Source organism: Dermochelys coriacea, chromosome 3 (genome assembly GCF_009764565.3).
Source record: "Dermochelys coriacea isolate rDerCor1 chromosome 3, rDerCor1.pri.v4, whole genome shotgun sequence".
NCBI classification, from domain to species: Eukaryota; Metazoa; Chordata; order Testudines; family Dermochelyidae; genus Dermochelys; species Dermochelys coriacea.
In genome coordinates, this window is record NC_050070.1 from 170,734,389 (window position 1) to 170,749,835 (window position 15,447).

General features: G+C 48.0%; 1 protein-coding gene across 2 annotated transcripts in view; it reads right to left on the reverse strand.

Moving 5' to 3' along the window:
- The window catches only part of SYT14 (synaptotagmin 14), a 183,417-nt gene that overhangs the window by 153,545 nt on the left and 14,425 nt on the right, over window positions 1-15,447 (reverse strand). The window lies entirely within an intron of this gene.

The following is a 15,447-nucleotide window of genomic DNA, read 5'->3' on the forward strand; positions in this document are numbered from 1 at the left end:
CAGCAGGTCATCTGGCGGGTAGTCCAGGTCCCCAGGCTTTACCCTGCAGGAGCCAACAGTGTGCTCCCTTCCTCCCTCCCCTTGACTAGCTTGGGCTGCCTCCTTTTATCGGAGTTCTCCACTTGGAGGACGTGCAGCAGGGAAGAAGGGATGTGGCCTCCTCGGCCCACGAGTGATCCGCCCCGGCGGACCAGTGCGGGGCTGGTACACCCCGTCACACACCCTCCCCCTCAAATCCGGACCAGATGGTGGTCCCCCATCACTCCCTTCCCCTCCTATCTGGGAAAAGAAGTCCGCATTTGCATGCACTCGGCCCAGGCGGTGAAATACCTCAAAATCGTAGGGTTGGAGGGCAAAGTACCACCTCATAATCCTGGCATTAGTGTGTTTCATAGAATGGAGCCATTGGAGGGATGCATGATCTGTGATGAGCTGGAAGTGGTTCCCAAGGAGGTAGTATCATAGAATTTCAATGGTCCATTTCACAGCCAGTACCTCTCTCTCAATTGAGTAGCTGGTCTCACAAGGGAAGAGCTTCCTACTCAGGTAAAGCACCAGGTGTTGCTCTCTGGGCTCCCAGGCCTACTTCTGAAGCATCAGTCTGGAGTATAAACCTTTTTGCAAAATCTGCGTGAAGAAAGGACCAGCTCCTGACTTAACCGTGCCTGCAAGGCCTTGGAAGCGTACTCGCAGTCCCGGAACCACTGTACCCTCTTGGGTTGGGAATTTATCAGGTCTGTTAGGGGTGCTGCTAAGGCGGCAAACTCCAGGACAAAGCATCTGTAGTAGCTGACCAGGTCTAGAAACTCGCTCATCGGCCTCTTGGTCGTGGGTGTTGGACAGTCCTTCAGGGCTTGGACCTTCTCCACGAGTGGGCACAGCTGTCCCCCCCCGCCATCGTGTACCTCAGATATATTAGCTCCTTTTGTCCTAGGTGACACTTGGAGGGCTTGGCTGTCAACCCAGCTTCTCCAAGGGCTTGCAGCACAGCGGTGAGGTGTCCAAGATGGTCCTCCCAGTTGGTACTGTATATCACTATATCGTCCATATAGGCGGCTGTGTATTGCTTCTGTGGCTGCAGTAACTGGTCCAAGCCTCTGAAAGGTCGCAGCTGCCCCACGTAGCCCATATGGCATGGTTGTAAATTGGAAGAAGCCGAATGGTGTGGCGAAGGCTGTCTTCCCTCGGGATGCCGGAGTCAGAGGTTTTGCCAGTATACTTTTGTGAGATCGAGAGTAGATATGAACTTGGCATTCCCCAGCCATTCCAGTAACTCATCTACCCGTGGCTAGTATCGCCTCAAGTTCTTCCTTTACAATCCCCCACATCTTCTGGGGCAACGGTCAGTGATGATCCTGCACCTTCTGTCCTGGGCTGGTGGCTATGTGATGGCACACCATCTTAGTCTTCCCAGGGCAGGGTGATAGACTGGGTCAGTTGTTGTAGTTGTTGCTGTATTGACATTGGGCAGGAGCTCAATGAAGAATCGTTGTTGCATCAGGGAGGCTCAAGGCATCCAGCCCTAATTCAGGGTCAGTTGGTAAAGGGGCAATTAGCATGCCCTCCTAGGCTTTCCAGGCCTTTAGGAGCTTGACATGGTACACCTGCGTCTCGTGCCACCATCCGGGCAACTGGACCTCGTAATCTACCAGTCCCACCCTTAGACTACTTCAAAAAGTCCCTGCCATTTGTGTAACAGTTTGGACTCAGATGATGGGAGGAGCAACGAGACATGATCACCAAGTTCGAAGGTCCACAGATGGGCACCCTGGTTGTACCTCTGCTCCTGGATCTGTTGCGCTTTCATTAGGTTCTCGCAGGCAAACCCTCTGAGCCTCTTAAGGCACTCTCGCAGTTGTAATATATAGGGAACAGACCCAGTAACCTGGGACTCTTGTTCCTCCCAGGTCTCGCGAAGGAGGTCCAGAATTCCCCTGGGTTGCCTTCCATACAATAGTTCAAATGGGGGAGAACCCTGTGGATGCTTGGGGTACCTCTTGTATCGCAAACAGCAAGGCAGGTAACAGTTTATCCCAATGCCATGGATCATCCTCTACGAATTTACAGTGCATAGATTTCAAGGTCCCGTTAAATCTCTCGACTAAGATGTCAGTCTGGGAATGGCAGAAGGAAGTCTTCAGGGCCTGGATGTTTAGTAGCTTGCATAGCTCTGCCATTAGTCAGGATGAAAAGTTGGCACCCCGGTCTGTCAGAATCTCTTTTGGTATCCTGACTCGAGCAACCAATTCTAAGAGTTCCTTTGCTATGGCAACTGCTGTCGTTGAACACAAGGGAACCGCCTTGGGATATCATGTTGCATAGTCTACCGCCACCAATATGTAGTAGAACCCAGAACTACTCTTCTCTAAGGGCTCGATTAGGTCCATGTCTATCCTCTCAAATGGCACTCCTACCACTGTGAGGGGAATCGGGGTGCCTTGGGTATCCCTTTGGGACTGGTGTGCCGACACTCTGGGCAGAAAGCACAAAAATCATTTACTTCCTTATGGATGCCAGGCCAGAACAACCTAAGGGCCACTTGATGTAAGGTCTTCTCTCGCCCCAGGTGTCCAGCTCAGGACACCAAGTGTGCCAGCCGCAGCAAGTCCCGCCAGAACTTACCTAGCAACAGCAGTTGTTGGATAACTTCTTGGGTTTGTAGGTCCTTGGTCATCTGGTATTGTGGACCTCAAAGCGGGGCCCTTGGGGTGGCTGTGGGTTGACATCTCCTTCCTCCTCAGTTGGGATCAATTACTCCCATGCACGACTCGGGGTGGGGTCCTCCCTTTGCTCTCTTAGGAAGTCCCCGTCAGTCACCAGCATTCACACAAGACGTGGTCCAGAGTCCTCAGAGGGGCCAAGAATGGAGTCCCTTCCAGGAGTCCCTTTGCTCATGATCTTTCGGTTGTTTATGCTGGCGGCCTGTTCCCCCATTCTTGCATGACTTTTCCAAGCCAGCACCAGTCACGACCTAGAACTGAGGAGTATGCTAATATTTTGGCCAGGCTGACCCAGCACATCTCCTCGCACTCACTCATCTTCAGTTTCACCTTGGTGGCGGGTTAGGGTTGTACCCCCCTCACACCCATGGATGCAATGGAGGTATATAGGGGCCTCTGTCCAGTCTAGTGACTTCACTAGATCAGCCTGTTCAAGGGTTTGGCTGCAACCCGAGTCAATAGGACCAGTTACTAGAGTGCCATTGACCTGCATAGGAACTATGAGTTTCAGGGAGCCTCTTTGACGGGCCTGAGAAACTGCTATCCAGACCTGGCCATAATTAGTAGTCCATGAAAGGGCAGTCATGTCTGAAATGCCCCTCTTGACTGCACTCATAACATCAACCTTTCAATACATCTGCCTCCGAGTTCAGCGGTGCCGGCACAGGCCCACTGGCAGGGACCTCTTGCCCGTGGGGTCGCCCGCTAGGTCTCCACATAACTCCAGGGTGGGATGTCAGCCCTTGTGACCCTGGCCTACTCAGAGGTCCTTCTTCTTTGGGCGGTTTTCCACTTAGGTCCCTCCTGTGGTCCCCGGAGCTCCCTGGTTTAGGAGTTAGAAGACGGGGCCCTTCTGCAGCCAAGTAATCTTCCATCAAGGACACCGCCTCAGTGAGAGCCCTTGGCCGATGTCTGTGAACTCATTCCTTCCCCCCCAGTGGAGCAATCTGTGTAAACTGCTCCAGTACGATGGCCTCAAGTGGCTGAGGCTCTGTCAACTTCTCAGGTTCCAACCACCTCCAGCAGTAATCCCAGAGTCACTGAGCCACCGCCCAAGGTCATGCCCCAGGAGAATACCTCTTCTATCAAAACCACTGACAGAATGTTTCGGGGCTCATCCCAGTTTGGTCTAAGATGGCGGCCTTCACTTTAGCATAGTCGAGAGCTTCTGCAAGTTCCGGTAGGCCGTTTGTGCGAGTGGTTAGGTATGGGGCCACTAGGGTAGCCCAGTGTTCTGGGGGCCAGCAGGCCATAGTGGCAACCCATTCAAACGTGACCAAGAAGGGGTCTGGGTCATCCCCGGGTCCCCTTTTGGCCAGTAACCCAGTAAGGGTGTTCTCCAAGCCCTGGCTCCCCCCCAACAGCTCTGGGTGGTCCCCACAGCTGCAGGAGAGCCACCATCTGCTGAACTAGCCATTCTTGCTGGATTGTTGTTGTGCAGCTAGCTCCCTAATGAGCTGCTGCTGCTCTTGGTGCTGGGACATCTGTTGCTGTTGTCAGACGGCCATTGTTGTAGTAGCTGGACTTGTTGCTGGGTAGCCTGCTGTTGCTGGATTTCTAGCATCCATTTTAATATCTCGTCTGTGTCCACGGTGTCTGTGGGGTTCTTGCACATAGCTCTCCTCGGATTAGGCCTCTTAGCAGGACCCGACTGGTGCCCCCATTCTCCACGTGTGATGGGAGGAACTTTGCTGGTCAAGTTTGGTCAAATAAAGTGCCGTACGGTCAGACCAGTATGGGGGTGGCCCACTCTGTGATTCAGTCATGGGCTTCCTGGTTAAGCAGATGATCTCTGTCAACTGTGGCCCAGTCCCTGGATGGGGCCATCTAAATGGGTGGTCTGTGGATTCTGAGTGGCAAAACAGTCTGTGGGATTAGCCCCCTGGGCAGGGTGAAGCAGCAAGCAGGCTGCAGCCCCTGGGTGGGGCAAAAGTAAGTAAGTAGTCTCTATAGCCCAGGAGCCTCTTGCCTGGGGCAGCAAACAATCAAATCATCTGGGGAATTAGCCCCCTGGCCAGGACGAAGCAACAAGCAAGCTGCAACCCTGGGGTGAGGCAAAATAAGCAATCAGTCTATAGACCTCATGTCTCTTGGAGCTGGGGAGAAGTTTAGGCTGCTTCCTCAGCGGGCGGCGGCTCAGCTTCCATGGCGGTCTCCTCTGCCGCAGGTCATCTGGAGGGTAGTCCAAGTCCCCAGGCTTTACCACCAGGGGTGCTACAGGTACCCCTGCAGGAGCCAGCAGTGTGCTCCCTTCCTCCCTCCCCTTGACTAGCTTGGGCTCCCTCCTTTTATCTGAGTTCTCTGCTGCACATGCTCCAAGTGGAGAAGAGAGGGTGTGGCCTCCTGGGTCCACAATGATTGGTCCACCCCTTGTGGCCCAATGTGAGGCTGGTACACCCCATCACAGGGCCAAAAAAAAGTAATACTCTGAGCTGCAATCTATTATTCAGCATCTTAACTTTACCTGAGGGGTAGTAGCCCCAGGGCAGGCACTCTGTGCTTGGGTTGCAGCGGTCACTGCAGGCATAACAAGATTTCTCCATTTTATGAGAGTTACTGGAGAAATGAAGGATTTGGGGGTGTGGGAACTGTTTGAGCCATTTTAATGGAGGGAAGAATGGCCAGACCTTCAGATCATACAGCGTTACGAGATTGGTGAGGACATTTGCACTACAAATGTTTAAACATCTGTTTCTCTTCCAAGCACATGCCACAGGTTAATAGCTGGGTTTCAGTGGTGAAGCAGTCCTGAGCTGGCATGGGAGGAGGGGCATGTTATGGGACCAACTGATGCCCCTTCTGTACACTGTGGAAATGTGTGAGCAGACACCAGATAGAACTAAATATAGCTCAGCTTGGGGAAAATGATTTGGGAATGCGTAAAGTGGTAGACTTAACAATCAGAGCTAAGAGGGACTTGGGGCAAATCCTGGAACTTTTCCCAGTTGTAAAAATTGTGTTCTTGGACATGCTGCAACGCAGGGTGTGGTGGGCAGCTGTGAAGCCCCCACAGGTCAACAAGGTTCAGAGGTATGTGAATAGGCAAGTGGCCAAATTCATGGGTGTCCAAAGGAGTCAAAATTTTAGATATGGTCATAGCATTTGGAGCACCAGAATTATTCAGAGAGGACAGGATCCACCCGTCAGACTTGGGAGCTGACAAATTTTTGGCAAATATTAAAAAGGGGGCATTAGGAGATGTCTGGGAACACAGCCAAGCTAACTATTGGCACCTCTTTGTGATGGCTGTCCAGGGCAGGTACTCCTTAAGGAAGGGATACAGGGATCAGATAAAATTGATTGATAAAGGATTTAAAGGAGGGGAGGGCAAACTATGGGATCATTGCTGGAAGGAAACACCCGTGCAGAGGTTTTCTGGTCTTTTCCACCAGTGTAGGGAAGCTAGAACATTGGGAGGAGAAGTCTACAGCATCCCTAAGGTGTCTGTTGGGTTTGAAGTTGGAGTTGAGCCATCCCTGAAGACATCTCATGTGTAGCCTGGCGTACTGGACCATGAAAGTGGTGGCTGCCATGCGACCAAGGAGCTGTAGACAGATTCTTGCCTGTGTCCTGGGATGACTAGAGAGCGTACGTATAAGTTGTGGGATAGCGAGGAATCTGTGATTTGGGAGCAAGGCTCTGCTTCAGATTGAGTCCAGATGAGCTCTAATGAACTCGATCTGTTGAGTAGGCGTCAGGGTGGATTTTTGGATGTTTATTTGGAGGCCTAGGCTGTGAAAGAGGGAGATGGCAAAATGGGTAGCTTGAAGTGTCTCGCCCTAGGAGTTGCCCTTGATGAGGCAATCATCAGGTCCAGGTAGGGGAAAAGCGTGATCCCATATCTTTGGAGGTGAGCCACGACCACGGCTAGAGTCTTGGAAAAAACTCTCGGCACTGTGGAGAGTCGGAAAGGAAGAACTCTGTATTGAAAATGGCTGTGACCGATTGTGAATCGTAGGAAGCGTCTGTGAGCTGGATGAATTGATATATGAAAATAAGCGTCCTGTAGTCGAGGGCTGTGAACCAGTCCCCTTGATCCAGTGCACGAATTATTGTGCCCAGTGTGATCATCTTGAATTTTTGTATCCTCACGAATTTGTTCAGTCGGCGTAGGTCTAGTATAGGCCTCCATCCCCTGTCTTTCTCTGGGTCAGAAAGTAATGGGAGTAGAACCCTTTCCCTCAATGTTGTGTCAGCACAGGTTCAACTGTGCCTAATTGTAGAAGGTGCACCACTTCTGCGCAAAGTAAGTGTTCATGAGAGGGGTCCCTGAAGAGGCAAAGGGAAGGATAGGATATAAATGGGATAGAGTAACCAGACTGAACTATTTTGAGGACCCAGCGGTCCTGTAATCCACTGCCAGGCATGTTGGAAACTCTGGGGTTGGCCAAATAGCAAGTAGTGATAGAATCAAGGGGTAGTTGTGCAGACCTTCGACTAACATTTCAAAATTATTGTTTAATTCCCCAATGGGAGGTGGTTGCTTGAGCTTGGTTTTGTCTGTGCTTAGGGGGGCCTAGCGTGATTCCTAGTTATGTTGTATGTTTTGGGTTGAGGTCGATAATACTGTTGTGTGCATGGTCTTTGGAAGGGTTGGCTTGTCTCCGGGGAAGAGATGGGTGAATGCCCAGGGTGTGCAGTGTTGCTCTAGGATCTTTCATGGTGTGGAGTTTATCGTTTTTTGTGGAAAAAAATGTTTATCTTTATCAAAGGGGAGGTCCTCCACTTTGGTCTGCAGATCTTTAGGGATGCCAGATACAGAGAGCCATGAAGATCTGCTTATAACCACAGCAGCTGCAGTAGTACGGGCTGCTGTGTCCGCCGTGTCTAGAGATGCTTGTAGGGCTGTTCTGGAAATCAATTGGCCCTCAATCAGGATTGATTTGAAGTCTGCTCTCCTATCCTCTAGAATGTAGGAGGCAAATTCAAAAAGTTTATTGTAATTATTGTAGTTGTAGCTAGCGAGGAGGGCAGAATTAGTTCACAATTCTGAATTGGAGTGGACGACTAATAAACCTTACAATCCAATACGTCAAGGCATTTAAGGTCCCTGTCTTGCAGGGTGGGCCGATATTGTGGCTGTTCAGTCCTTTGTGCAACTGCATCCATGACAAGAGAGTTCGGTTGTGGATGAGAAAATAGGAAGTCAGCGTCCTTAGCAGGAAATTAGTATTTATGTTCGGCCTCTTTGCAAGTTGGTAATAAAGAAGCTGGAGTTTACCAGAGAGCGTCAGCTTGTTCCAGGAGTGCTTTGTTTATGGGGAGCGCAATCTTTGCGGGTGCAGATGCTTGAAAGATCCTGAGGAGTCTGTGTTGTGTCTCTTGAACCTCTTCTAAGGGAATGTCTTGACTGAGTTCCACCCTCCTGAAAAGTCCTTGAAATTGTTTACTGTCTTCTACATTCTGTAGGAGCGGATGGAGAGTTAGGGGTCTGAGAGTCAGGATATGGTGTGTAGCTCACATTCTCAGGAGGGAGTTCAGGTACTCTAGAAGTGGACAGAGCTGGAGATTGAGGCACGAAGGAGGTAGTCGTTTGGTGGAAGAGGTCTGAGGATGAGTGGTAAAAGGATGTAGACAAGGGCACCGAGGCCAAGGCATAGGGTAGGAGAACCCAGGTGCTGCCCACGGGGGGGGGCAAAGTAGGGAAACTGAGGCTGGTGGTTGTGAGCTGTGACCTGATATGGAAGAGGTGTCAGTGGAGGAGAGGCAGGTGGAGAGAACTCCGCCTGCTGCTGTATATCGAGTTCGCGGTCAGTAAAAAGTAGCCAGTTTAGGTCGGGAGAGCGGCTGTTCAAAAAGTGAACCCTGTGTATCCAGGAGCAGGGAGTTAAGCTCAGGTGGCACTGAGAGGTCACATTGAGTGAGAAACTGTTGCTCCTGCTCCCTGGGCTGCGCTGAGCCTGCTCTGTGCTCTAGCGCGTTATCAAGTAAAAGTGTCAGCAGTGCTGCAGAGTGCTTGGAGGTGCTCTGCAGGGGATCCGCTGTTGGTGCCGAGGTGGGAGGCAGGCGTGGTGCCGATGTTCTTCTTGGCACTGGGGTAGCATGCGCTGTTGGCACCGCGTCTGTTTTCGGTGCAGAGGGGACGGATGCCATGGACACCTTCCCGGAGCGGGAGGTCAGGTCCCTGCCTCTGCACTGTCCGGGAGTCATGGCTGAGGAGTTAGAAAAGGCTGAGGTGCCTGCCTTTGGCACTGTCAGCACAGAGGGTAAGGATCTTGCGGGAGACCCTTTACCCTTATTAAAGTCTCTTCTTTGAGACTGTTGTGCTTCTTGCCTCTGCTCCAGAGAGGGTGAAGAAATGCTCCCAACTGGTTCGGATCTGGCTGGGGAGCATGTGGGAGCAGGTTTAACTTTCCCCGTCTCCAAAAGCAGCTGCAGGGATTAGAAGCATTTTAAGCTGCAAGTCCCTGTCGCACCAAGCTCTTGACTTGAGGCTTGTACAGTGGAGGCACTTTGCGGGGACATGAGTTTCCCCGAGGCTCTTCACACAACGTCAGTGCCCATCCAACTGTGGCATGGAGTTCTGACAAGAAACACACTTTTTGAATCCTGAAGCCCCTGGCATTATGAATTAGAAAAGGCAGAGGAGAGCGTCTCGTGGGAGACAAGCCTGAAGCGAAAAGTTGTTTTGGGGGAGGGGTGGGGGTTTGGTGGGTTGTTTTTTTTTTAAACTAAGTAACTAACTATGCAACTACACTAAAAGAAGGGAAACAACTGGGATGTAACTAATAACTATTTCTATGTTCTTTGTTACTGTTTCCTACAGAGACCAGGGAAGAAAAGTAGCACTGCCCAAGTCCCGTCTTCAGCCGAGGACAGTTGAGAAGAAACTGAGGAGGGTGCGGGATGCACATGCTCAGGAAGATTCCAACAAGATGGGAAATACCAACACCTAGAGCATGTGCATCCCGACCAGGCACTGTTACCGAAAAATCTCTGATCAACGGCGCCGGGATGCACCAAAACCTAGAGTGGAGCAGCCACAGGGACAGCACTCTAAGAAGAATGACTATTCTCAAAATGTTGAGAAACACAAAGCAAACAAACTAAAACTGAGAATTTTTTCTTTCATCTCTCAGTTATAATAATCTTAGATATAATTTATCAGAGCAGTGGATAAAATATTTTCACACTCATGTGCATATCAATTTAAATTGATGGTATTTTATGGCCCTGATCCAATTTCTATTAAAGTCAGAGGAAAGACTACTATCAAATTCAGTGGTATTGGATCAGGTTCTTAAAGAAACACAGATGGTATTTCGCTATGTATCTGCTTTATTTCTTATGTGCTGGCTGTAAAGCAAAGCAACATAACAGGTTCCCTTTAATATCAGTTCCCCGCATACCCTCAAAAATATCAACTGCATTCACAGGAAGACAAGGGGTGTGTGTGCACATGATACACACACACACACAAAATTATAAGCATCTGCACATATTTTCATTCCAAAAAGTATAATGATAAAGGAGTAAAACCTGATCTCTGCACTAAACCGCCAGCTTTCTACTGGGTACTGGGGAGACAAATTTCTGACACATATTTATAGATTGCAGAACATCAGCAGGACTGCTTAGTGACTACTAATGTAATCACAGGACTGCAATGGCATTCTGTCTGTCCATCTAAGGTACTTATCACCATGTCATACAAGAACTTCCAGCGCACAACCCTTTTCTCCAGTTTTATTCAGTGAATTCACATAATGGTGGGGCAACTGGCCATACTCGTCCTGCTTCTCCACCAGCCTGTCTCTGCCAGTAAAATCCCCTTTATAGGGGCACAGAGAGATGCCACGCAACAGAGTTCTGTAGGATGATGGAGAACAGTTATTCTTTGTGGTGACTCTCTAGGGCTAGTCAGAAAGCTCTCCAAGTTGTACATCTGTCATCCAATGAAACTAAAAGACAGCATGTTTAAAACAAACAACACAGTCAACATTGGGAACTCATTGCTGGGGACATAGTGAAGCCCAAAAGTATAACTGGATTAAAAAAGAATTAAGTTCATGGAGGATAGGTGCGTCAATGACTATGAGTCAAGATGGTCAAAGATGCAACCCCATGCTTCAGGTGTCCCTAAGCCTCCAACTGCCAGAAGCTGGAAGTGGACAACAGGATGGATCACTTGAAAACTGCCTTATTCTGTTCTTTCCTCCTAAAGCATGCTAGCTACTGTCAGAGACAGGACACTGGGCTAGAGGGACCACTTGTCTGAACCAGTATGGCCATTCTTATCTTCTTATCTGCCTAAGACTGTGCAGAAACTAGTGCACATATACCAATGGACAAGAAAAGACTTGGCTAGTTCAGATTAAGGGGAAATAGTAGTAAGTAGTGGCAAGTAGCGCCCCTGAATGTCCCCTCTAGCTATAGAAATGAGTAAAGGTTTATGGATAAATGAATGCAACTAAAAATGCAGAGAAAAACAGTACCAAATCATAACTATGTTTTGAAATATGGTCTCTGAAGTTAATAGAAAATCTGTGCCCCCACTGTGCCAAAAGGCTTAACTGTGTTTAATAGGAAAATATCTAACCTGCAATACTATTAAAAAACATGCCATCCTAATGTTTGCATATTTTAATAGTGTACAGTGATAAGTGTGTGTACATGGTGTATATATATATTTGCCTCCTGTATTTTGTGTAGGTATCTTTGATAGCCACATAAATTTGCAGCACCATTTGATAAACAGCAGTTTTGATACAAAGATTTTTCTTTTTAAAACAAGTAGAACCTCACACACTGGGGGGGGAGGGGAAGAGAGAGAATCACATGCTCCTCCCCAAAGACAAAATTTCCTGCCAAAACCACACTTGTCTGAGACACATGATGGGCAACATTCCACTTTGGACCAATGAGATGTGTAAGATTCAGTAGCTCACAAACTACAACAGGTAAAACCAGATATTTTTGTACCACCAGAATAAGAGCTCTCACTTTCCAGTGGTATGCAGCATTTGTTTCAAGCTCTAGTAGATCATGAACTATTAAATCTTACTTCAAGTTGAGAGCTTTTGTTATGAAATTCTGTTTTCAATATACTTTGGAGGTTTTGAAAAATTTACTAAATTATAATGTTTCTCTTTCTCTGAGGTTTGAATGGTTATGTCATGTCATGGTAATGAAGGTAGCCTAATGTCTTGCATAGAGCTTTGTTGTTTTTAGGGCTTTTCTTCAAACTGAAAAAATGTTCCTGCACTTAGAGAATATCAGATGTGAACACTACGTAAATAAAATAAGTTTGCAAGCATGAGAATATGAAAAACAGTACCAATAAGTATTGTCATAAGGACACCAGATTAAGAACTAGACTTAGGGTATGTCTACACTGCTAAGTTATTGCCCAAACTTTTGTCTTTCGTGGATACTTAAAAAAGCCCCCCTCCAAAAGACAAAAAGTTTTGCCAACGCAAGCAGTAGTGCGAATGCGGCTTTGTCGGCAGGAGTGCTCTCCTGCTGACAAAACTTATGTCGCTCGGGGGGCTGGAAGTATTTTGTCGGCAAAAGTGCCGAGAAAACAACACAAAAGAGCATTCACACTCGCTGACTTTTAGCGACTAAGCTGTGTTGACACAGCCTCATCTCTAAAAGCTGCATAGTGTAGACAAGCCCTAAGATCTCCTGCACAGTGCACCCACAAGTCAAAATACAACCACAACTTCCAATGACTATTAAACTAAATGGAACCCCTTCTGACCCATACCCCTAGTTGGCACCTACCACCCAACACTGGAACCCATATAGGCTTGCATTATACAAATACAACTCCTCCTTGATGGTGATTCCATCCTGAAATATCCTTTCCTGAACCCCTCTTCTGTCCTTCGAAGAGCCTCACAACCTCTCCAAGTTAATCATCAGAAGGAAGCTACCCACAGACCAGGACACACTAACTCAAAGTGGCACCAGACCCCACCAGAACAGATACAAAATCTGCAGACATATCTCCACTAGGGATGTAAAATATTAAATGGTTAACCGATGAACATTAATCTTAACATTAACCCAGCCTAAACATTAACCCCCAGCCCCGGGCCACACCAGCTGGAGCAGCCCCAGCCCCCGGCCAGCCGACCCCAGCCCCAATCCCAACCCCACAGGACAGCTGAAGCAGCCCCAGACCCAGCCCCTGACCCCAGACCCAGGCCAGAGTGACCCCAGCCCCTCTCCCTTTAATCAGTTAAACTATATAATTTTAATTGTTTAAATGGTTAACGCCCCCCCCCCCGCAAACATCTTTCAAAATCCAGGGGTCCTACACATGCCTATCACAACATATGGTATCCAGTGCACTAAATGCCCAAACAGCAACTATGCTGGTGAAACCAGACAATCACTACACTCTCAAATGAACTCAAATGAAAATGATAAAAGACAAAAACACCACATCACCCGCTGAACACTTTTCACAAAACAATTACTCTATATCGGACAGTAATAGAAAGAGAGAGCCTGACACATGACACCTGGTATAAGAGGTCTGAATTAAAACAGTGGTCAAGCCTTGTACATATAAACCAAAGTTAGCAAAAGTCAGCTGTGAGTAGAAGTCAGGCCCTGTTACAAAACATGCCTGCTTTCAAGTTCACAGAACCTGGCAAGAACTGGGCTGAATTTGCAAAAAACACACACATTCTTAAGTAGTGCTAGGCACAGGATACTCACGGAAACACATTCCTGAAGGGTAGTACCAGAACACCATATACAGGGTTATGTTGTAAACACACTCCCCGAAGATGATACGAGAACACTCTAACCCTCTCAAAGATAAGGTTACGATGACAGGGTGATGAATAGAGATGTTTGATTGAACCAACACGTACAAGGTAAAGGGTGGTAACTAACCACCTCAATACATCAAGGGGCAATACGCAACTTGTTTGCATCAGTGTATAAAAGAAGGGTTACAGAGGGCGTGTCTTTGGCCAGCCAAGAAGGGAATGGAAAGTCCCACCATTCACGAAGCTGCATCCAGTGCAACGGGCATGCATGTGCTAGTATAACTGTAGACACTGATCCGGGGAACTAGGACCATGCTTCATTGACAATAAATCTGGCTAGGTGCCTTCGCTACCAAACCAAGCCTTGTGGTCTGGTTGAGAAGTTCTATCAGAGTCTTCTGTATGGGCTATCTGGCCAGAGCCAGTGCAGCATGCAGAGAGAACACACACGCAGACTAAGACTTACTACACTGACCTATCAGTCCTCATCGTTAAAGGAAACCTGCACAACACTTTCAAAAGATGAGCCTGGGAGTTTAAATTTATAAATTTGCTAGATACCAAAAAACATGGACTGAATAGACACACTGGATTTGTGGCTTATTACAACAATCTACAACTCATTAGCAACTAGCCCCAGCTATTTCCCCTGACCCTCTCCTTTCTTCCTATGATTGGTGGGGTTTTAAAAGGCCACTTCACCTTGAATGGGCCCTTGAAATATGTGTTAACTACTTATGCTAAACAATCTGTTCCATCTTGTATTTAGTTGTGACACTCTGAGAAAGACCAACATTAATGGCGGCGTAGACATAGCCTAACTTATGTCGCTTGTAACAGAGTGCTAGGCAAGGGCAGCTGGGCCCGCACTTTGGTCATGGCAGCTCCACTCAAACAATCCAGAATGGAGCTGGTTAAACAGAGCTGTGCCTAATTGGTTGGGGAAGTAGAGCTGGAAGGCTAATTAAGCTATTAAGCAGAGGCTATAAATAGGCATAGGAAGAAAGTAGAAGGTGGGGAAAGCAGACAGCAGGAGGAGTAGAGAATTTGCTCTTCCCTGCTTGTTGCAGGAGCTGGGGTCTCCCTAGGACAGTTGGAGCAGAGCCATATGCGGTATGAAGCAGTGGGAACCCACACTGTAAACCAACTACTCAAAGTGTCTGACCAGCACAAAGGTCTCTGAGCGGTTTGTGGACCAGAGCAGAGGCAGGAGCCAGGGACCCAGTTACATTGCTCAGGGATGTGAATAAACCACCCCCCTGAGCAACATAAGCTTCACTGTCAGAAGCGCCAGTGTGGTCAGCACAAGCCGCTGCTCTTCGTTGGGGGTGGATTAACCTCCCATAGTCTTAGAGTGGCTACACTAGATAGCTCCCAGTAGCGCAGCTACATCAGTGCAGCAGCACTGCTGAAAGCTCTCTAGTATAGCCATAGCCTAAGGCTATGTCTACACGAGCACTTTTGTCAGTAAAACTTTTGTTGGTCAGGAACACCCACACACACACCTGAGCGACATAAATTTCTCCAACAGTACTGTCCACACCGGCACTTCTATGTCAATGGAAGAGCTTCTTCCACCAACATAGCTACCGCCGCTCATTGGGGGTGGATTAATGATGACAATGGGAAAGCTCTTTCCCCCATCAGCATAGAGCAGCTACATGGGACACCTTACAATGGCGCAGCTGCAGCGATACAGCTGTGACGCTATAAGGTCTGTAGTGTAGACATAGCCTAAGTTTCCCAGATCTGAAGAAGAGCTCTATGTAAGCTCCAAAACTTGTCTCTCACCATCAGAAGTTGATCCAATAAAAGATATTACCTTGCCCACCTCGTCTCTCTAATATCCTGGGACTGACATAGCTTCAACAACACTGCATACAAACTAAACGGAAGCAATTTTATAGCAATTTGAAAGTATAGCATAAATAACCATTTTAAAATATTTCATTGTTCCCAAAAAATTAGCCTTAAAATTAAATTAAACACCCATTTTAAAA